Source organism: Bombina bombina, chromosome 2 (genome assembly GCF_027579735.1).
Source record: "Bombina bombina isolate aBomBom1 chromosome 2, aBomBom1.pri, whole genome shotgun sequence".
Taxonomy (NCBI): Eukaryota; Metazoa; Chordata; class Amphibia; order Anura; family Bombinatoridae; genus Bombina; species Bombina bombina.
Window position 1 is genome coordinate 820,926,228 of NC_069500.1, and position 22,199 is coordinate 820,948,426.

Here is a 22,199-nt window from a genome sequence, read left to right on the forward strand (position 1 = left end):
GCGCAGCCTTTGGGGGCCTTGTTAACGCAGTGGGTGGCGCTTCAGTCTCATAATCTGATCTTTAGCTCCTGCTTAGCTTTGAGATCTGGTATAGATGTCTTTGTTTTATTTTTTTTTCATGGGATTTGTCTCTGAGGAAAGACCTTATACTTCAGGGCCTTTTCCTACATCCAAGCCTAGATTCTCTGTACCTGACTGCTTGGAGGTTGAATGCCTAGTTTTTCAGGCTCGTTTTCTGGTGACTCAAGATTTACTATAGAGTATGGCATACATTCTTTCTCTGGGATGTACCTAGGGGTTTCTCTTAGATACAAATGAGGGTTCCTCGCCTTCTGTCTTTTCTTCAGGAGGACCTGGAGAATGGCTTAGCCGTCAGGTTTGATGGGTAAAATCTCTGTCCCTTCGTTTCTGTTACATAATATATGGCTATCTTGTCAGATGTTCAACCTTTTTTAGTCAGAATCAGGCCTGTGGTTAAGTTTGTTGCTCCTCTATGGAGCCTTAATCTCGTTATTGGAGTTCTGCTGCATGCTCGGTTTGAGCCTATGCACTCTGTTGATATTTAATTTATTGTCTTGGAGGGTTCTTGTTTATGGTCAATATTTCTTCTGCTCGTAAGATCTCTGAGCTTTCAGCTCTCCATTGTGATCCGCCTTCCTTATCTTGCATGTGGATAGGGCGGTCCTACTTACCTGATTGGGATTTCTTCCTAGGGGGTTTCAGACCGCAATATCAATCAGGATATTGTTCTTTCTTTCTGTCCTAATCATTTTTCTCATAAAGAAAGGCTTGCATGACCTTGAAGTTGTGCATGCTCTGAAGTTCTATCTGCAGCCAATAGAGGTTTTCGTCAATCCACTGCCCTTTTTGTTTATAGATGAGACTTCTGTGGAACAATTCTGCAATGCGGTATTTTGTTTCTCTCTGCATTATTTTCCCGAATTCTACATATTGAATGTTTTTGCCTCAACTGAGGCCTCTTTTGGGAGGAAAGTTCTTCAAGCGGTGGTGCCTTCAGTTTAGGTTCGCCTGTCTTGTTCTCCCTCCCTTTTTTATTCTGTGTCCTCTAGCTTGGGTATTGGTTCCCATTAGTAATTGAATGGATTTGTGGACTCTCCATGCCATTGGAAAGAAAACAAAATGTATGCTTACCTGCTAAATTATTTTCTTTCCTGGCATGGAGAGTCCACGACCCGCCATTAATTTGTTTTTAAGACGGCGTTTGTCTATTTAATACTCAGGCACCTTTATACCCTTGTATCATCTTCTCTTTCCATGTTCCTTCGGCCAAATGACTGGGAGTTATGGGAAGTGGGAGTGATACTTATCAACTCTGCTGGGGTGTTCTTTGCTTCCCCCTGGTGGCCAGGAGTTGAATTCCCACTAGTAATTGAATGGATTTGTGGACTCTCCATGCCAGGAAAGAAAATAATTTATCAGGTAAGCATACATTTTGTTATTGTTGAATTTTCCTTCTCTAAGATTTTTTACTTTTATTTCCTTTGAGAGATATAAATTATATGTCCTTGGATATATTGATTTTATATGCTGTTCATGCAAATATTTTTTTTATTATGGTTTTCCTTTTCTAAGGTTTTTAATCTTTTATTTCCCTTGGGGGATATATAATTTGTCTTAGGATATCTCTAACATGGAGGAGATCCACATCTATGTTTATGACAGCTTATGTCTTTGGATGTATGATATATGTTTCAATACCTCTAATAGGAGGGGATTCACAGCTATGTCTATGACAGCATCTACTTGTATTATGTAAAATACACAGTTATCTTTGTGCCTTTTTTGGAAGCTAATATGATATATTCATATATTTTATTTATGTATATATGTGTGTGCTATATTGTTATCCCTCTCATAGTGACGAGATTTATAGCTCTGTCTGTGGCACATCAATCTGTATATATAAATTACATATTTTCCCTAATATGTTTAAATTCATACTTATGTATTTTTGTTTATGTGTATAATATTTCCATCTCCCTCAGAGTGGGGAGATTTTTTTGTTAAAGATGTCACTTCAGTAAGGAGAGACATTCTTAAATGTAAAGGATCTCTCTTCTCTAGGGGTGATTGTTCCGGTCCCCCTGGCTGACCGGGGCTTAGGTCTTTGAAAGCCAGCTGTAGTAGCCTGATGGTTGGATTTTATGCTGGCAGGCGGTAGCTCTGCAGTTTGAATACAGCTACTTGCACTTCGTTTTCGCAAGCTGTTTACATTTCCTTGCTCCTGGAGGGTCAGTTTGTGAACTCCATAGACCTGAGGAACGTGTACCTCCCATGTTCCTATTCGCAAGGTACATTTTAATTTTATTTCAATTTGTAGCACTTCCTTTGGCCGGCCTACAGTTCCCAGACTCTTTAACTGGGGTGCTGGGGGCTCTTTTAACAGTAGCTAGTTCTCAGAGAATATGGGGCTCCGTGCCTGGATAAAAAATTTTTTTTATTGAGAGAGATGAGGAAACAGCACAATACATCCATAATACAATACGGAAATGACAGACGCAGCTGTGTAAGGAGAGATACAGAAATATGACCATCAGTACAACAATTGTGCAGTAGAAAAAACAATATCAAGTAGATGTATCTGTTCCCTCCAACTCTCTCATGCATCCATTTTATTTATTATTTTTAAACTACTACTAACTCTCATAACACACTCAACTAACTTTCCCTAACAAGCAAGCCAGTATTCGATTCGACAAGGCCCGGGAGAGGTCCAGTATTCGCTTTGACAAGACCCAGGGGCAAAGGGAGAGAGAGAGAGAGAGGAAAAAAAAGGGGGATAAGGAGAGGGACCAGTCAATATTCAGAGTTAGAACATCCAATCGATCATTACATTCACACTATCTCAGTAGATTGTCAGGCGGGTCTCGGTAAGGAAATACATGAAAAAGGCTGTCCAGCCGAAAGATGTTGATACCAGAGCACACCTGCACAGGATTTGAGAAGACAAAGTGAATACCAGCTATACCCAGTTGAAATATTCAAGTTCCCACTGAGCAGCATATATTTAACCGCAAAGATCACATTGATAACTAGAAATCCTTTTTCTACTTATCCTACAAACTTTCTACTTATCCCAACAACCACATTTCAGCACCCAGATCGGTCACTGACCGACATCTAAGAAACCTGGGAACAACAGACCGGAAAGGCAAGCAAAAATTCCACATCAGGAGGTTATCCAACAACCATACCATCGTGATCGGTCACTGACCGACAGACAAGCCACAGAATAGAAAAACCGGAGATACTTAAAAAACATCAGCAAACGGTTAGCACTTAACCGCAACGAAGATCCCACCAAGAAACCCTTAAGAGCACGATCGGTCACTGACCGACAAAGGATAAGGTAACTGAGCGGCCACGACAACTACCGAAACACTTATATAAAAGTGAATTTTCTTGCAGCAAACAGATAAGCCCACCTAATAAGAGGAAACCAAAGCGGCATTTATTTAACCGCCAGCAGCTCATATAGAACTGCCACCAGCTTGATCTTGAAACTTAATCAAAACACTGGCATAGCGGCGTTTATTTAACCGCAATTATCTCACAAAAGTGATATCAAACAGATACACTTCAAGGTATTAATTTGTATACTTTATATTATAGTGTGATAAAAATCGCACCAACATACCTCTACATTTGATATATAGTTGCCTAAGATAAGATCTCAAACTCAACTGAACTTGAAATAAAGTATCCTATATGAACTATACAGCAACTATTGTTTTATCCACTATACAATTGTATCTACAAACATTCTGTTAGAAATTACAACTTGTGATAAACCCAAAACTGTATAAATTATAAGATTTCAACATTATTATTTTAATTTAATTTATTTTTTATATATTATGTACATTTTTATACATAGACACCGGTGTCATTTTTTAAACTTTGAAGGAATTGTAATAATTTTTGTTTAACTGTACTTTTAGCATCACTACTATTGGGTAAATTTACCATAATCAAATAAAGGATCATATTTATTTCTTAAATGGTTTCGACATCCATTTTTTCCAAAAGAGAATATAAAATTAGGACTCATCAAAACATTAACATATATTGAGCCCACATATTATCACACATATTTACAGTAAGACACATTGGGAATAGCAACTTGTTTTGCGCCACCTACTACAACTAACTATAAGGAAATACATGAGACCACTCTCCTCTCATGGAGTCTTCTAGAAATATAGCAGAGTCTCGAAATGGGCTCAGGATCTCTCCTCTGTATCTCTAATTCAAACATATAAGTCTACGCCATTTCCTTAGAAAAAAAACTCAGTCTGTGTCCCGCATCCATTCTAACATCCAGCTGTTCCGTAAACATCTGCAGCTTTAGCATATTTTTAAAGCAAGCAATCGATGTGGGGGGAGTTGTAAATCCAAAATTTCAAGATTAATTTTCTAGCAAGAATAATCACAAGACTTAACACTGAGTCGTGTTGCCTAAGTTGTGTGTCCCATTTTAGAAATAGAACTGCAGTGGGGTGTAAGGTAATGGGAATGTTTAGCTTCCTCTGAATCCAGTACTGGATCTTACCCCATAATTGTTGGATCATGGGGCACAGCCATAAACAGTGCAGGAGATTCAAAAGAACATTTAACACATTTATTAGGACAGCTCCGGTCCCAATTGGCCCGGATTCTAGGTGTCAGGTATGCCCTATGTGTGATTCGGATCTGTGATTCCCTGAGTGTCGCTGATAATGTAGCCTTCCTAGTTTTGCCCAAGCTATCTCTCAAATCCTCCCAGGAAATAGTCTCTAGTCCCTCCCTCTCCCATACCGACAATAAGGTAGGCTGTATGAACTGCAAACGTTGTTGTATCAGAACCTGGTAAATTTCAGATAGGGAAAACTTGCCCATTTTGAATAAGGATTGCGATAGCTTAAAGGGTGAACCCTCCCAAAAGTTGTCGTTGTCCCTGATCACTGCCCCAATATAATGCCATGCCTGTAGATAGGCATAGAAGTGTTGTTTTGGCAAATTAAATCCCCCCTGTAAGATGGCAAAGTTTTTGACTGAGTGGGTGAGTGGGTCCAAGAGTGCGCCAATAGATGTCAGTCCCTGTTGGTCCCAGAGATCAAAGGGCGCATATCTAGTCCCGCGGGGAAATCTGGGTTATTGCTCAAAGGCAAATATACTGAGGAGTGGCAAGACTTCCTCAGGAATTTATGTGCAATGCTTTTAGCGGGTCTCTATATAATATATCAAGACCTAAGCTTTTAATACTCCTAAGATCTTTCATGTGTGGTAGATAAGCCAGGGATAACTGTCCCAACACAGCTTGTTCTAGTTTAGGCTTGCAAAAGTGGTGAGTGCCCACCTGCCAGTCGATTGCAAGGCGTATCAAAGCCGTCCAATTGTAAAATTTAAAATCTGGTAAGGCTAAGTCTCCATTCAAAAACGTCATGTTAAGTTTGTCTGACTATTCGCACCTTGCCCCCCCCCCCCCCCCGCCACAGAAAACAGAGTGCTGCAGAGTTCAGTTGTTTGATGTCTGTCTAGGTATAGCAGTCGCGGTTATACCACCATTTTAAGCAGGCTGACCCTACCATAAAGCGACAGTGACAAGGAGGCCCAACCCCTCATCTGCCCCTGCAGCTTCGAGCATACCGGGGCAATATTGTTTGGCCGAGATTTGGACACCAAGGTAAGTAATAGAATGCCTGGATATTTTTATTTGGCAAGATCTCTTGCAGGCTCTCTGTCAACCTTTTTTCGCTTCACGGTGTAATATAAATTTGGACTAGATTTACTGGTTCCAGAATCCAGGGTCTTTTTTTTTTTTTTTTTTTTTTTTTTTTGTGGACAATCATAGGTTTCCATGTAGATGTTCACACCCCTCAGTAGTGCAGTGCATGAAAATTAGTCTCACGGTTGTCTCCATGGGCATTATTCTTTTTGTTCGCTTTAATCTGAGACCTTTCCATCTATGCTCAGTCAATGGAAAGGTGTTCTTTCGGACCTCTTAGCGGACCGGCTTAGACATCCGCACGGGAGAATATCTATCTTGGAAGCTCTGTCAGGATCATCTGGTTCAGGGCATGTGCCTTATAAGTCCTTCTTGGGAGATTGTTACTATGTATGCCAGCCTTTCCAGCAGGGGAGTACTTTGGAGTGCCTTAAGAGCTCAGGGATCTTGGTTCCCGACGGAACCAGGAGGTCTGTCCGTTATTTTCAGATTTCTAACAGACACAAACTTCTGTAGCTTATGTCATCAAGCAGGGAGGAACAAGGAGTTCCCTAGCTATAAAGGAGTAATCGATAATTCTTCATAAGCAAAGTTCCGCTGTAGCCCCTTTTCGGCTTTTCATATTCTGGGAGTGGACTGCCAAGAAGCGGACTATCTGAGCAATTGGACTTTGTTCAGCCCAGGCGAGTGGGCGTGTTTTCCGGAGGTGTTTTTTCCAAAATAGACCTCAGGTGTTCCGAAGATGATCATAGCATTTTCGCCTCCATTCCATGCTGCCGAGATATGGGTCCAGATTGGGGAACCTTTAGGCGGGGCTGGTGGAGGTGTTAGCGGTCCCGTGGGATTTCTGTCTGCTATATTGTTTCCTCAGTTTTCCCTTCTTAGGGTCATAGCCTGCATCAATCAGGAGTGGGCCTCTGTGATCCTATTGGTCCCCACTTAGTCTCGCAGGACTTGGTTTGTGGCTTTGGTGAAGAAGTCCTCCCCCCTGTGGAGGTTGTCGCTGACAAAGGATCTTCTACTTCAGGGTTTGTTCTCTGCATCAATATCTAGATTCTTTGGGGCTGACTGCGTGGAGATTGCACGCTTAGTCCTGTCTTCATGAGGTTTCAGATAGGGTCCTTGACTCTCCTATTCAGGCTCTTAAGCCGTTGCCTATCTTTCCTGGTGCGTGTGTAGCGTTTTTTTCCCTTGGCACTAGGTGTGAGTTGTTCGGATTTGGTTTAACCTAGATGGTTGGTTAGCCAGTTTTTCTGAAGCGACAGATTTCCGTGTTTTCGTTTTGTTACACATGGAGTTGGCTATATTGCTGGATGTTTAGTCCTTTGTTCAGGCCCTGGTTGGTCTCAGGCCTGTGTTTATTCCTGGTGCTCATCCTTGGAGCCTTAATCTAGTTCTTTGTATTCTGCAGCAGGCTTCGTTTTCAGCGTAGGCATTCTGTTGATATTAAACTGTTGTTTTGGACAGTTTTAGTTTTTGTTGGCATTTCTGCTGTTCGTAGAGTTTCAGAATGATCTCTTTTCAGTGTGATACTTATCTTATTTTCAGGCGGATATGACTGTTTTTTTTTTTCGTACTAGTTTGGGATTTTCTCCCCACAGGTGGTCTCAGACCACAATATCAAGCAGGAGATCGTAGTTCCTTCTTTTGTCCTATTCCTTCTTCTTAAAAGGAACGTGGTTACAACCTGGTTGTGTTTCGTGTCCTAAAGTTCTGTCTCCAGAATCCCAAGGATTTTTTACACTCTTCTGTCTTGTGTTTTGGTGTGCTTCGGTAGGCGCAGTGGTCTAAGACTGCTGCAACTACTCTTCTCTTGGATGCCTGAGGAAACAGCGTAACTGCTAAGAATCGCGTTGCATATCTGGGGGTACAGATTTATTTGGCTACCCACCAGTTTTTAACACTGTATTGTCTGTTTTATGGTTTTAATAAATCAGTTTTTATATAACAAGAAACAGTTTTTACCAGCCCTTATTGCAAGGTGAACATAAGTGTTTAGCCTCTTGTTTGGTGAACTACTGTGATCATTTGGAGCTGCCCTTGGACTGCCTGCAGCTGTCTGGAGGAGGTGAGCTGACATAGCTTTATACTGCCAGCCTGCGTCTACCAGCACATAGGGGTGCTATATGAAAATGTGAGTACCCTGAGTTTTTCTTCTACTTGATTTATCTATATGGTGACTGATACATACATGAGGCGCCTCTCTTGTATTTGCTAGAAGCTGTCATTATATTCCACTACATTCGTGTGAAGAGGAGTGCTACCTACCTGACCCTAAAATCGTAACAGGAATATTTACACTTGATGAACTGAAAACTTATGGGAGTTTAATATATCCTATTATCAGGGTGACTACTGTGTGTCACTATCTGTATATATTTAGTTTCACTTTTGTATGATTTATGCTCATGTCATTTTTTATATAATCGCCCCCTATAGACCTATTTTTAATAGTTCTTTTTGAATTTTACTCTGCTCTTGGGTTGAGGATTGTCCTTCATTTAGCTTATGAAGGAGCTGGATATCAGCCTCCTGAGAAGATTGCGGTCCTTGGCCCGTGCATTTTCTTCTTCCTGGGTTTCTAAGAACAAAGTTTCCAGGGACCAGTTTGATGTTTCATTTATCTTTTGCCTCAGCTGACACTCTTTTGGGAGAAGGGTGCTTGAAGCGGTGGTGCCTTCAGTCTAGGCCTGCCTGTCTTTAGTTCTCCCTCCCTGTCCATTCTGTGTTCTCTCTGGCTTGGGTATTGGTTTCCCAACAGTAATTGAATGGAATCGTGGACTCTCCATGCCATTGGAAAGTAAACAAAATGTATGCTTACCTGATAAATTATTTTCTTTTTAAAGACACAATAAGTCCACGGATTTCATCCTAACTTGTGGGATATCGCCTCCTGGTCAGCAGGTGGAGGCCAAGAGCACCACAGCAGAGCTGTTAAATAGCTCCTCCCTTCCCTCCCACCCCAGTCATTCTCTTTGCCTGCGTTAGTGATAGGAAGAGGTAAAGTGAGGTGCTAGCATAGATTCTTCAATCAAGAGTTTATTATGTTTAAAGTAGTGCCAGAGAGTGATACTTATGTTCTAGGGTGTAGCCTTGGTCCGTATCAGTCTCTGTAGTAGAGCCTTGGTGGCTTTAGAGCAATGGGAACTTGTGGGACATAATTCTCACTGCGCCTCCCATATTTGTACTTCCCTATATCCTTTAGCCTGAAGTTCTCACTGACTCAGCATTTGTTTCTTTCTCAGGCCACTGTGAGGGAGAGGACCTCTCAAGCTTGGGACCTGCCTTGTTGCCAGGCAGTGTTTAAGGTAAGTGCTACCTTTTTACTTTGGGATCTAAGGAGTCTCAGTACTTTTGTCATCAGAAAAGGCACTATGGAGCATAAGGGGTTAATGGGAAAACCTGCTTATGTTGGGACGATTTTTCAGACTTTCAGGCTGAAAGTTTTAATTTGGGCAGTGACAGGGCACTGGGGCTGGAGTTATGTTGTTTTTTTACTTTTATGTAGTGCTCCGGTGGTTTCACTGTATTTTTCCCCAGAGAGAGAGACATTGAGCATTGGGTACGCCCCGATGGGCGGGACTTCCTGGGTTTGCGCGCCTCTTCACAGAGCGTGGTTTTTCAGGAAAGATTAGTGCGTCACTCAACTGGGCTGGTTGTTGTCGGTGTTGGAGTGGCATGTTGTATACTTCTATGCACTCATAGCATGGATGTGAGGAAGTCCGGTTCAGAGGCTGACTGTTTGAAACAGATTGTTACAGGATCCGGTGTCAATTTACATGGTAGGCGCACCTCAGCAGGCTGTTGAGGTGCAGAGGTGCATTTGTTTTCTTTTTCTGTCTTTTTGTATTACCAGACAAATCTGACATTTTACTAAAAAATAGTAAAACCGTTTGCATTTAAAGAGACAGTAACGTTTTTTTTGTAAATTTATTTTGTTAATATTTGTCATTTTTCCTTTGAAATATTTAACAATTTGTGATGAAAGATGGACCAAGAGGGTGTGCAGTATGTTACATGTGCTTTGTGTCTGGATGCAAATGTGGAACCACCAATCCCCTTCTGTCCTACATGTATTGAAAAGACTGTAAGTTTTAGGGATAAGATTTTTACTGAGCCAATCTGATCTCAGGCAGATGTTGTCCAAGAGTCTACTGATGATGGTCAATTTATGCCGCAACTTTCTCCCCTAACGTCCCAAAAATTAACGCCCCCACCAGCAGTACCCTGCGCTTCTGCTCTAGCACCTGCTGGAGTAACTTTAAAAGACATAGCTGCGGTTATGTCTTCCACAATTTCTGATGCGTTGTCTGCCTTTCCTATGTTTCAAGGCAAGCGCAAGAGAAAAGACAACCATGTTATCAGTGGGGTTTCTGATTCCATGGTGGCAGTCTCAGATGTACCCTCCCATGAACTGAGTTGGAGGGTATAGAGGTTCTATCTGATGGCACAATTTCAGATTCAGAACTTTGACTGATTCAGAGGTTGTCTCTTTCCGATTTAAACTAGAACACCTCCGTCTGTTACTCAGGGAGGTGTTGATCACTTTAGACGACTGTGATTCCACAGTAGTAGTTGTTCCTGAGAAGGCGAGAAAATTGGTTAGATATTTCGAAGTTCCCACTTTCTCAGATGTTTTTCCAGTTCCTAAGCAAGCTTCGGAGATTGTTTCTAAGGAATGGGAAAGACCAGGTATTCCCTTCTCTCCGTCTCCTATTTGCAGAAAGATGATTCCTATAGCTGACGCTGTCAAGGAGGCTTGGCAATCGGTTCCTAAGGTAGACGGTGCTATCTCTACTTTAGCCAAGCAAACTACTATTCCTATTGAGGATAGTTGTGCCTTCTAACACCCCATGGACAAGGAGTTGGAGGGTCTTCTTAAAAAGATTTATGTTCACCAGGGTCTGCTGTTGCAGCCGGCTGCGTGCATTGCTACTGTCACTAGTGCGGCAGCTTATTGGTTTGATGCTCTCTCTGAGTCTCTTAAGTCTGAGACTTCTTTGGAGGAGATCCAAGATAGGATTAAAGCTTTGAAGTTAGCCAATTCTTTTATTACGGATGCTTCTTTGCAAATTACTAAATAAGCAGCTTAAAGTTCAGGGTTGTCTATTCTAGCCCGCAGGGCTTTATGGTTAAAACCTTGGTCTGCGGATGTGTCACCCAAGTCTAAGCTTCTAGCTATTCCTTATAAAGGAAAGACTTTGTTTGGACCTGGCCTGAAAGAAATGATCTCTGACATCACGGGAGGTAAGGGTCATCTCCTTCCTCAGGATAAGAGAAATAAACAAAAAGGGCAACAAAATAATTTTCACTCCTTTCGTAATTTCAAGGGAAATTCTTTCTTTTCCTCCTCTAAACAAGAAGGAAACTATTCGCAATCTAAAGCCTACTTGGAGACCCAACCAGCCTTGGAACAAGGGTAAACAGTCCAAGAAGCCTGCTGCTGGCTCCAAAACAGCATGAAGGGCATGCCCCTGATCCGTACCGGATCTGGTGGGGGGCAGACTTTCTTTCTTCATTCAGGCTTGGGTGCAAGACGTTCAGGATCCCTGGGCTATAGAAATAGTGTCCCAGGGATACAAATTGGAGTTAAAAAAATTTCCACCTCGACGAACATTTCTTCTTTCAAGATTATCTGTAAACCAGATAAAAAGAGAGGCGTTCTTACATTGTGTAAGAGACCTCTCCTCCCTGGGAGTGATTATTCCCATTCCTGTACAGGAACAAGGGCAGGGTTTTTATTCAAATCGGTTTGTAGTTCCCAAGAAGGAGGGAACTTTCAGACCTATTTTAGACCTCAAGAGTCTAAACAAGTTTCTCAGAGTTCCATCTTTCAAGATGGAAACTATTCATACCATTCTTCCGTTGATCCAGGAGGGTCAATTTATGACGACAGTGGACTTAAAGGATGCATATCTACATGTTCCTATCCACAGACACCATCACTAGTTCCTAAGGTTTGCCTTTCTGGACAGTCACTTTCAGTTTGTGGCTCTTCCTTTCGGACTGGCCATGGCACCCAGAATTTTCACAAAGGTTCTGGGTTCTCTGCTGGCAATTTTAAGACCGCGGGGCATTGCGGTGGCGCCTTATCTGGACGATAACTGGGAAGGCGGACTTTCTGAGCAGGCAGACTTTTCATCCTGGAGAGTGGGAACTCCATCCGGAAGTATTCTCCAACCTGATTCTCAAATGGGGTCGGCCGGAGTTGGATCTCATGGCATCTCGTCAGAATGCCAAGCTCCCAAGATACGGGTCAAGCTCCAGGGATCCTCAGGCGGAGCTGATAGATGCTCTAGCAGTTCCTTGGTCCTTCAGCCTAGCATATCTTGTTCCTCCGTTTGCTCTTCTTCCTCGAGTCATTACTTGAATCAAACAGGAGAAGGCATCAGTATTCCTCATTGCTCCGGCGTGGCCTCGCAGGATTTGGTATGCCGACCTAATGGACATGTCATCCCTGCCACCTTGGAGAATGCCATTAAGGAAGGATCTTCTCATTCAAGGTACCTTCCTTCATCCAAATCTAGTTTTTCTGAAACTGACTGCTTGGAGATTGAATGCTTAGTTCTATACAAGTGGGGTTTTTCTGATTCGGTCATAGAAACTTTGATTCAGGCGCGTAAGCCTGTAACTAGAAAGATTTACTATAAGATATGGCGTAAATATCTTTATTGGTGTGAATCCAAAGGCTACTCATGGAGTAGAGTTAGGATTCCCAGAATTTTGTCTTTTCTCCAAGAAGGATTGGAGAAGGGTTTATCGGCAAGTTCCCTTAAGGGTCAGATCTCTGCCTTTATCTATTTTGTTACACAAGTGTCTGGCAGATGTCCCAGATGTTCAATCTTTTTGTCAGGCCCTGGTTAGGATCAGGCCTGTGTTCAAACCAGTTACTCCTCCATGGGGTCTGAATTTAGTTCTTAAAGTTCTTCAAGGGGTTCAGTTTGAACCTATGCATTCCTTAGATATTAAGTTATCTTGGAAAGTTTTATTTCATGTTGCTATTTCTTCAGCTCGAAGAGTGTCTGAGCTTTCGGCGTTGCAATACAATTCGCCTTACCTTTTCTTCTGTTAAGTGTGATCAGTCCACGGGTCATCATTACTTCTGGGATATTAACTGCTCCCCTACAGGAAGTGCAAGAGGATTCACCCAGCAGAGCTGCATATAGCTCCTCCCCTCTACGTCACTCCCAGTCATTCTCTTGCACCCAGCAACTAGATAGGTCGTGTGAGAGGACTATGGTGATTATACTTAGTTTTATATCTTCAATCAAAAGTTTGTTATTTTAAAATAGCACCGGAGTGTGTTATTACCTCTCTGGCAGAGTTTGAGGAAGAATCTACCAGAGTTTTGCTATGATTTTAGCCGGAGTAGTTAAGATCATATTGCTGTTCTCGGCCATCTGAGGAGTGAGGTAAACTTCAGATCAGGGGACAGCGGGCAGATGAATCTGCATAGAGGTATGTAGCAGTTTTTATTTTCTGACAATGGAATTGATGAGAAAATCCTGCCATACCGATATAATGTCATGTATGTATACTTTACACTTCAGTATTCTGGGAGAATGGTACTTCACTAGAATTACACTGTAAGAAAGACATAAAGCTGTTTAATAACTAGAGATTATGTTTAACGTTTTTGCTGGAATGTAAAATCGTTTTCATTTGCTGAGGTACTGAGTGAATAAATGTTTGGGCACCATTTTTCCACTTGGCAGTTGCTTAAATCTGTTTTTTCTGTCAGTTTCTGTTCTCCCTCACTGCTGTGTGTGTGGGGGAGGGGCGCTTTTACTATGCATCAAATATTTCAGTCAGCAACTCATTGTATTCCCTGCATGATCTGGTTCATCTCTACAGAGCTCAGGGGTCTTCAAAACTTATTTTGAGGGAGGTAATTTCTCTCAGCAGAGCTGTGAGAATTATAGTTTGACTGAAATAAAAACTTTTATTCTGTAATTTGTTTCCTGCTTTCAGAAATTGTTATCTTTGCTAATGGGATTAAACCTTTGCTAAAGTTGTGTTGTTTACAAGGATTGAGGCTATAACTGTTTCAATTTATTAATTTTTAACTGTCATAGATCTTCTGTACTTCTTAAAGGCACAGTACGTTTTAATATTATTCTATTTGAATTGTATTTCCAAGTTGCAAGTTTATTTGCTAGTGTGTTAAACATGTCTGATTCAGAAGATGATACCTGTGTCATTTGTTGCAATGCCAAAGTGGAGCCCAATAGAAATTTATGTACTAACTGTATTGATGCTACTTTAAATAAAAATCAATCTGTACAAATTGAACAAATTTCACCAAACAACGAGGGGAGAGTTATGCCGACTAACTCGCCTCACGTGTCAGTACCTACATCTCCCGCTCAGAGGGAGGTGCGTGATATTGTAGCGCCGAGTACAGCTGGGCGGCCATTACAAATCACATTACAGGATATGGCTACTGTTATGACTGAAGTTTTGGCTAAATTACCAGAACTAAAAGGTAAGCGTGATCACTCTGGGGTGAGAACAGAGTGCGCTGATAATATTAGGGCCATGTCAGACACTGCGTCACAGGTGGCAGAACATGAGGACGGAGAACTTCATTCTGTGGGTGACGGTTCTGATCCAAACAGACTGGATTCAGATATTTCAAATTTTAAATTTAAACTGGAAAACCTCCGTGTATTACTAGGGGAGGTGTTAGCGGCTCTGAATGATTGTAACACAGTTGCAATACCAGAGAAAATGTGTAGGTTGGATAAATATTTTGCGGTACCGACGAGTACTGAGGTTTTTCCTATACCTAAGAGACTTACTGAAATTGTTACTAAGGAGTGGGATAGACCCGGTGTGCCGTTCTCACCCCCTCCGATATTTAGAAAAATGTTTCCAATAGACGCCACCACAAGGGACTTATGGCAAACGGTCCCTAAGGTGGAGGGAGCAGTTTCTACTTTAGCTAAGCGTACCACTATCCCGGTGGAGGATAGCTGTGCTTTTTCAGATCCAATGGATAAAAAGTTAGAGGGTTACCTTAAGAAAATGTTTGTTCAACAAGGTTTTATATTGCAACCCCTTGCATGCATTGCGCCGATCACGGCTGCAGCGGCATTCTGGATTGAGTCTCTGGAAGAGAACATTGGTTCAGCTACTCTGGACGACATTACGGACAGGCTTAGAGTCCTTAAACTAGCTAATACATTCATTTCGGAGGCCGTAGTACATCTTACTAAACTTACGGCGAAGAATTCAGGATTCGCCATTCAGGCACGCAGGGCGCTGTGGCTAAAATCCTGGTCAGCTGATGTTACTTCTAAGTCTAAATTGCTTAATATACCTTTCAAAGGGCAGACCTTATTCGGGCCCGGGTTGAAAGAGATTATCGCTGACATTACAGGAGGTAAAGGCCATGCCCTGCCTCAGGACAAAGCCAAAGCCAAGACTAGACAGTCTAGTTTTCGTTCCTTTCGTAATTTCAAAGCAGGAGCAGCATCAACTTCCTCTGCACCAAAACAGGAAGGAGCTGTTGCTCGCTACAGACAAGGCTGGAAACCTAACCAGTCTTGGAACAAGGGCAAGCAGACTAGGAAACCTGCTGCTGCCCCCAAAACAGCATGAATTGAGGGCCCCCGATCCGGGATCGGATCTAGTGGGGGGCAGACTTTCTCTCTTCGCCCAGGCTTGGGCAAGAGATGTTCAGGATCCCTGGGCGCTAGAGATAATATCTCAGGGATACCTTCTGGACTTCAAATACTCTCCTCCAAGAGAGAGATTTCATCTGTCAAGATTGTCAACAATCCAGACAAAGAAAGAGGCTTTTCTACGCTGCGTACAAGAGCTCTTGTTAATGGGAGTAATCCATCCAGTTCCACGATCGGAACAGGGACAGGGGTTTTACTCAAATCTGTTTGTGGTTCCCAAAAAAGAGGGAACTTTCAGACCAATCCTGGACTTAAAGATCCTAAACAAATTCACAAAGATCATTACCGGTACCTAAGGTTTGCCTTCCTAGACAGGCATTACCAGTTTGTGGCTCTTCCATTCGGATTGGCTACAGCGCCAAGAATCTTCACAAAGGTTCTGGGTGCTCTTCTGGCGGTACTAAGACCGCGGGGAATCTCGGTAGCTCCATACCTAGACGACATTCTGATACAAGCTTCAAGCTTTCAAACTGCCAAATCTCATACAGAGTTAGTGCTGGCATTTCTAAGGTCACATGGATGGAAGGTGAACGAAAAGAAAAGTTCACTCGTTCCACTCACAAGAGTTCCCTTCCTGGGGACTCTTATAGATTCTGTAGAAATGAAGATTTACCTGACAGAGGACAGGCTATCAAGACTTCAAAGTGCTTGCCGCACTCTTCATTCCATTCAACACCCGTCAGTGGCTCAATGTATGGAGGTAATCGGCTTAATGGTAGCGGCAATGGACATAGTACCCTTTGCACGCTTACACCTCAGACCACTGCAACTGTGCATGCTAGGTCAGTGGAATGGGGATTACTCAGACTTATCCCCTTCTCTGAATCTGGATCAAGAGACCAGAAATTCTCTTCTATGGTGGCTTTCTCGGCCACACCTGTCCAGGGGGATGCCATTCAGCAGACCAGACTGGACAATTGTAACAACAGACGCCAGCCTTCTAGGTTGGGGTGCCGTCTGGAATTCCCTGAAGGCTCAGGGACTATGGAGTCAGGAGGAGAGTCTCCTGCCAATAAACATTCTGGAATTGAGAGCAGTTCTCAATGCCCTCCTGGCTTGGCCCCAGTTGACAACTCGGGGGTTCATCAGGTTTCAGTCGGACAACATCACGACAGTAGCTTACATCAACCATCAGGGAGGGACAAGAAGCTCCCTAGCTATGATGGAAGTATCAAAGATAATTCGCTGGGCAGAGTCTCACTCTTGCCACCTGTCAGCAATCCACATCCCGGGAGTGGAGAACTGGGAGGCGGATTTCTTAAGTAGTCAGACTTTTCATCCGGGGGAGTGGGAACTTCATCCGGAGGTCTTTGCCCAAATACTTCGACGTTGGGGCAAACCAGAGATAGATCTCATGGCGTCTCGACAGAACGCCAAGCTTCCTCGTTACGGGTCCAGATCCAGGGATCCAGGAGCAGTCCTGATAGATGCTCTGACAGCACCTTGGGACTTCAGGATGGCTTACGTGTTTCCACCCTTCCCGTTGCTTCCTTGATTGATAGCCAGAATCAAACAAGAGAGAGCATCAGTGATTCTAATAGCACCTGCGTGGCCACGCAGGACTTGGTATGCAGACCTGGTGGACATGTCATCCTGTCCGCCTTGGTCTCTACCTCTGAAACAGGACCTTCTGATACAGGGTCCCTTCAAACATCAAAATCTAACTTCTCTGAAGCTGACTGCTTGGAAATTGAACGCTTAATTTTATCAAGACGTGGGTTTTCTGAGTCAGTTATTAGTACCTTAATACAGACTAGGAAACCTGTTACCAGAAAGATTTACCATAAGATATGGCGTAAATACCTACATTGGTGTGAATCCAAAGGTTACTCTTGGAGTAAGGTTAGGATTCCTAGGATATTGTCTTTTCTACAAGAAGGTTTAGAAAAGGGTTTATCTGCTAGTTCATTAAAGGGACAGATCTCAGCTCTGTCCATTCTGTTACACAAACGTCTGTCAGAAGTTCCTGACGTCCAGGCTTTTTGTCAGGCTTTGGCCAGGATTAAGCCTGTGTTTAAAACTGTTGCTCCACCATGGAGTTTAAACCTTGTTCTTAATGTTTTACAGGGCGTTCCGTTTGAACCCCTTCATTCCATTGATATAAAGTTGTTATCTTGGAAAGTTCTATTTTTAATGGCTATTTCCTCGGCTCGAAGAGTCTCTGAATTATCAGCCTTACATTGTGATTCTCCTTATTTGAGTTTTCATTCGGATAAGGTAGTCCTGCGTACTAAACCTGGGTTCTTACCTAAGGTAGTTACTAACAGGAATATCAATCAAGAGATTGTTGTTCCTTCTTTATGCCCAAATCCTTCTTCAAAGAAGGAACGTCTACTGCACAACCTGGATGTAGTCCGGGCTCTAAAATTTTACTTGCAGGCAACTAAGGAATTCCGACAAACGTCTTCTCTGTTTGTCATTTACTCTGGGCAGAGGAGAGGTCAAAAAGCTTCCGCTACCTCTCTTTCTTTTTGGCTTCGTAGCATAATTCGTTTAGCTTATGAGACTGCTGGACAGCAGCCCCCTGAAAGAATTACAGCTCATTCTACTAGAGCTGTGGCTTCCACTTGGGCCTTCAAGAATGAGGCCTCTGTTGAACAGATTTGCAAGGCTGCAACTTGGTCTTCGCTTCATACTTTTTCCAAATTTTACAAATTTGACACCTTTGCTTCATCGGAGGCTATTTTTGGGAGAAAGGTTCTTCAGGCAGTGGTTCCTTCTGTATAAAGAGTCTGCCTATCCCTCCCGTCATCCGTGTACTTTTGCTTTGGTATTGGTATCCCAGAAGTAATGATGACCCGTGGACTGATCACACTTAACAGAAGAAAACATAATTTATGCTTACCTGATAAATTCCTTTCTTCTGTAGTGTGATCAGTCCACGGCCCGCCCTGTTTTTAAGGCAGGTAAATATTTTTTCATTTATACTCCAGTCACCACTTCACCCTTGGCTTTTCCTTTCTCGTTGGTCCTTGGTCGAATGACTGGGAGTGACGTAGAGGGGAGGAGCTATATGCAGCTCTGCTGGGTGAATCCTCTTGCACTTCCTGTAGGGGAGCAGTTAATATCCCAGAAGTAATGATGACCCGTGGACTGATCACACTACAGAAGAAAGGAATTTATCAGGTAAGCATAAATTATGTTATTTTCCATTCGGATAAAGTTGTTTTACGTACTAAACTGGGGTTTCTTCTTAAGGTTGTTTCAGACAGGAACATTTATCAGGAGATTGTTGTTCCTTCCTTGTGTCCTAATCCTTCTTTTCAGAAGGAAAGACTTCTTCATAATTTGGATGTAGTCCGTGCTTTGAAGTTTTACTTACAAGCGACTAAAGACTTTCGTCAGTCTTCTTCTCTGTTTCTAGTTTTTTCTGGAAAACGTAGAGGTCAGAAATCTACGGCTACCTCTCTCTTTCTTTTTGGTTGAGGTGTATCATCCGCTTTGCATATGAGACTGCTGGACAGCAGCCTCCTGAAAGAATTACGGCTCATTCCACATTGGGGCGGTTGCTTCCTCATCGGCATTCAAAAATTAAGCTTCCGTGGAACAGATTTGCAAGGCTGCAACTTGGTCTTCTCTTCACACTTTTTCTAAATTTGATACTTTTGCCTCGGCTGAGGCTGCTTTTGGGAGAAAGGTTCTTCAAGCAGTGGTGCCTTCCATTTAGGTTCCCTGTCTTGTCCTTCCCTTTTCATCCGTGTACTATAGCTTTGGTATTGTATCCCACAAGTAAGGATGAAATCCGTGGACTCATCGTGTCTTTAAAAAGAAAAGAAAATTTATGCTTACCTGATAAATTTGTTTCTTTTTAGACATGATGAGTCCACGGCCCGCCCTGTTCTTTTTAAGACAGGGTGTTCTTTTTTTGTAAACTACAGACACCTCTGCACCTTGGCTTTTCCTTTCTCTTCCTAACTTCGGTCGAATGACTGGAGTGGGAGGGAAGGGACGAGCTATTTAACAGCTCTGCTGACCAGGAGGCGATATCCCACAAGTAAGGATGAAATCCGTGGACTCATCGTGTCTAAGAAGAAACAAATTTATCAGGTAAGCATAAATTTTCTTTTCTTTCCTGGCATGGAGAGTCCACGACCTGCCCTTTTATAATTTTTAAGGCGGCATTTATTTTTAGAATATCTTCAGGCACCTCTATACCCCTTGTGTTCCTCTTTCCTTTTCCCTCGGCTGAATAACTGGAGATTATGGGAAGTGGGAGGGATACTTAAGCTTTGCTTGGGTGTCTTTGCCTCCCCCTGGTGGCCAGGAGCTGAATTCCCAACAGTAATTTAATGGAGTTGTGGACTCTCCATGCCAGGAAATAAAATAATTTATCAGGTAAGCATAAAGTTTTTTTTTTTTTAAGTTTACTGTCCCTTTAAATAACACAATTTAACTCAAAAGCCCATAATACCATTTTTTAGATGAATAGTAATACAATGAATGCGCAATTTTATTTGGTTTCTGGATAGATCATTTTCCAAGTCAAAATATTTATTTTGTCTAGTCTAAAAGTGCATATCTGTGTACAATGTGTTAAACAACAGCAGCTGTTGACTGCCTCTTGCCCTTGGGTATAGAGCAACAAAATATGATTTTGTTGACTACCCAATCCTTTGAGCCCATACCCAACTGGTCTTATAAAGTTCCCTCTTATGTCATGTCCTATTTCTAGTGTAGTACCTTAGCACTCAGTCTTGGGCCCTTTGATTTCCTGCGTGCACACCTCTTCTCCTGGCAAACCAATCAACTGACGGAACCAAATATCTGTTTTAGTACCATACCACTTTTTATTCTATCTCATCAGCAAATGTCTAATATCAATTCTTGAATGCCTTTCCATCTATCAGGATAAACTATGTATTTGCTGGTAGAGCCTTTAAAATCTCAGCAGTCCCTCATCTATTTATTTGATTCAGTCTTTAACTTGTGCTGTCCTTATACATGTCAAATAAGTAGATATATGACTGTGTCTGCCTTGTATTATTTGTCACTGCCTCACCTGCTCTCCTGGGACTTCACCCCTCAAATACATTTTCACTGCCTCTGCTTGGAAGGTCCGCTTAGCCCATTGTTATACACCAACTGTTTTGTTGGTATTCCTTTTACTTGTTTGACTGAAGTATTAACTTTTGAAATGCTTGATGAAAATGCCCCTGTTGGCAATTTACATAGCTAATAATATTTGTTATTTAAACATTTCTTCTCACCACACCTTATTGACATTCTTTTTAGATTCCCTGGAAAGCCAAATATTAATGTATGTATGTGTTCTCCTCTGCAAACAGCACTTATTCCTCATTCTGTAATGGAAAGATGAGGAGGAATCAAAGGGCCCTTCTTCTCCTTAGTATTCCTGCAGCTATTTGATGTCTTGACAATATCATATGGTGTGCAATGTAACATGTTGCATGCAATCCATAAATGCCAAGAGCTAGAGGCTCTTCCTTTCTCATTTGTGGTGAAGGGGATCCTTGCATATGATGCAGGTATTTCTGTAACAACCAACAATAAGTTTTGGGTGCAAGTAAGGAACAGAGTTTATATCCCCCCCTTTTGAGATGTAGAGGGACTCTGGAAAGGGGAAAAGTATCTGGTGACCACCTTGAAATACAGTGATCTCATACTGTACTGAACATCGGGTATCCATTGTGGAGGGGACAGAGAATATTACAATCCCGTCTTTCCTTCTGCTTTATTTACTGGGGATGAGACACTTGAAAGAGTTTTTTTTTGGTTTCCCATCTCGCTCTAATTTACAAGTCATCGCCATTTGGGATTATGCATGCGTCTTGATACTATATGGCAGCAGTGTTTGCAACAATGCTATATGCTAAAGAAACATGCACACTCCTGAGCCTACCTAGGTATGCCCTCCGTGAAGGCAGCTAAGCCTTAACAAGAGAAATAGGTAAATGTAATAGGAAAAGAGTGGCATGCTTTTTTTTAAATTGTATTCTCTATCTGAATCCTAAAGCGTAAATTTTACTTCCATATTCATTTAAAGGGATAGTGTACACCAATGTTCATATAACTGCATGTAATAGACACTACTATAAAGAATAATATGCACAGATACTGACCTAAAAATCCAGTATAAAACCTTTTAAAAATGTACTTAGAAGCTCCCAGTTTAGCTCTGTTGATGAGATTAGGTCAGGACACCCACTGAAATGCTCTGGGAAACCAGAAAGAGCAGACAATACCCCCTTCCCTGCATATGAAAAGGCAGATTAGATAAAGAGGAGCCAACAGCAGTCTGTAAACAAACTTATACATCTGACACCTTGGGGCTTCGTTATGAGTCTGAAAATGAGCAGAATGTTATTAAAAAAAAAAATATATATATATATATATATATATACATTGTTACAAAAACACTCCCAGATGGACTATATATAAATTAATCAGCTACAAAACATTCATGCAAAGAAAAATCTAATGTACAATGTCCCTTTAAGATGTTTTGACCCTTATATAAAACACAACTAGACTCTTTGAGTTGTTGATGTTGGATAACATATGTCCCTATTTATCTGATAAAGTACAAATTTGTATGTATCCAAATTAATGGATGATCGAGGTGAGTATTACAATTTTTGTCTTTTACTACTCTAATAAGTTTGACAGAGGTGGGAGAAGCATAGATATTTAAAATTAGTTGTCACCCCTTATGAAATCAAAGTTGTTTTTTTTGTAGATTTTACATTTATCTAGTATATGGTTAGATAAATTTATTCCTTATAATTTTCTGTTTGTGGTTGAAGATGGGTCAATTTGCCAATTTT

The 22,199-nt window shown here is 41.9% G+C and overlaps 1 protein-coding gene across 2 annotated transcripts in view; it reads left to right on the forward strand.

Annotated features, from left to right (window-relative positions):
• Window positions 1–22,199, forward strand: part of AP3D1 (adaptor related protein complex 3 subunit delta 1) — a 419,857-nt gene that overhangs the window by 143,895 nt on the left and 253,763 nt on the right. The window lies entirely within an intron of this gene.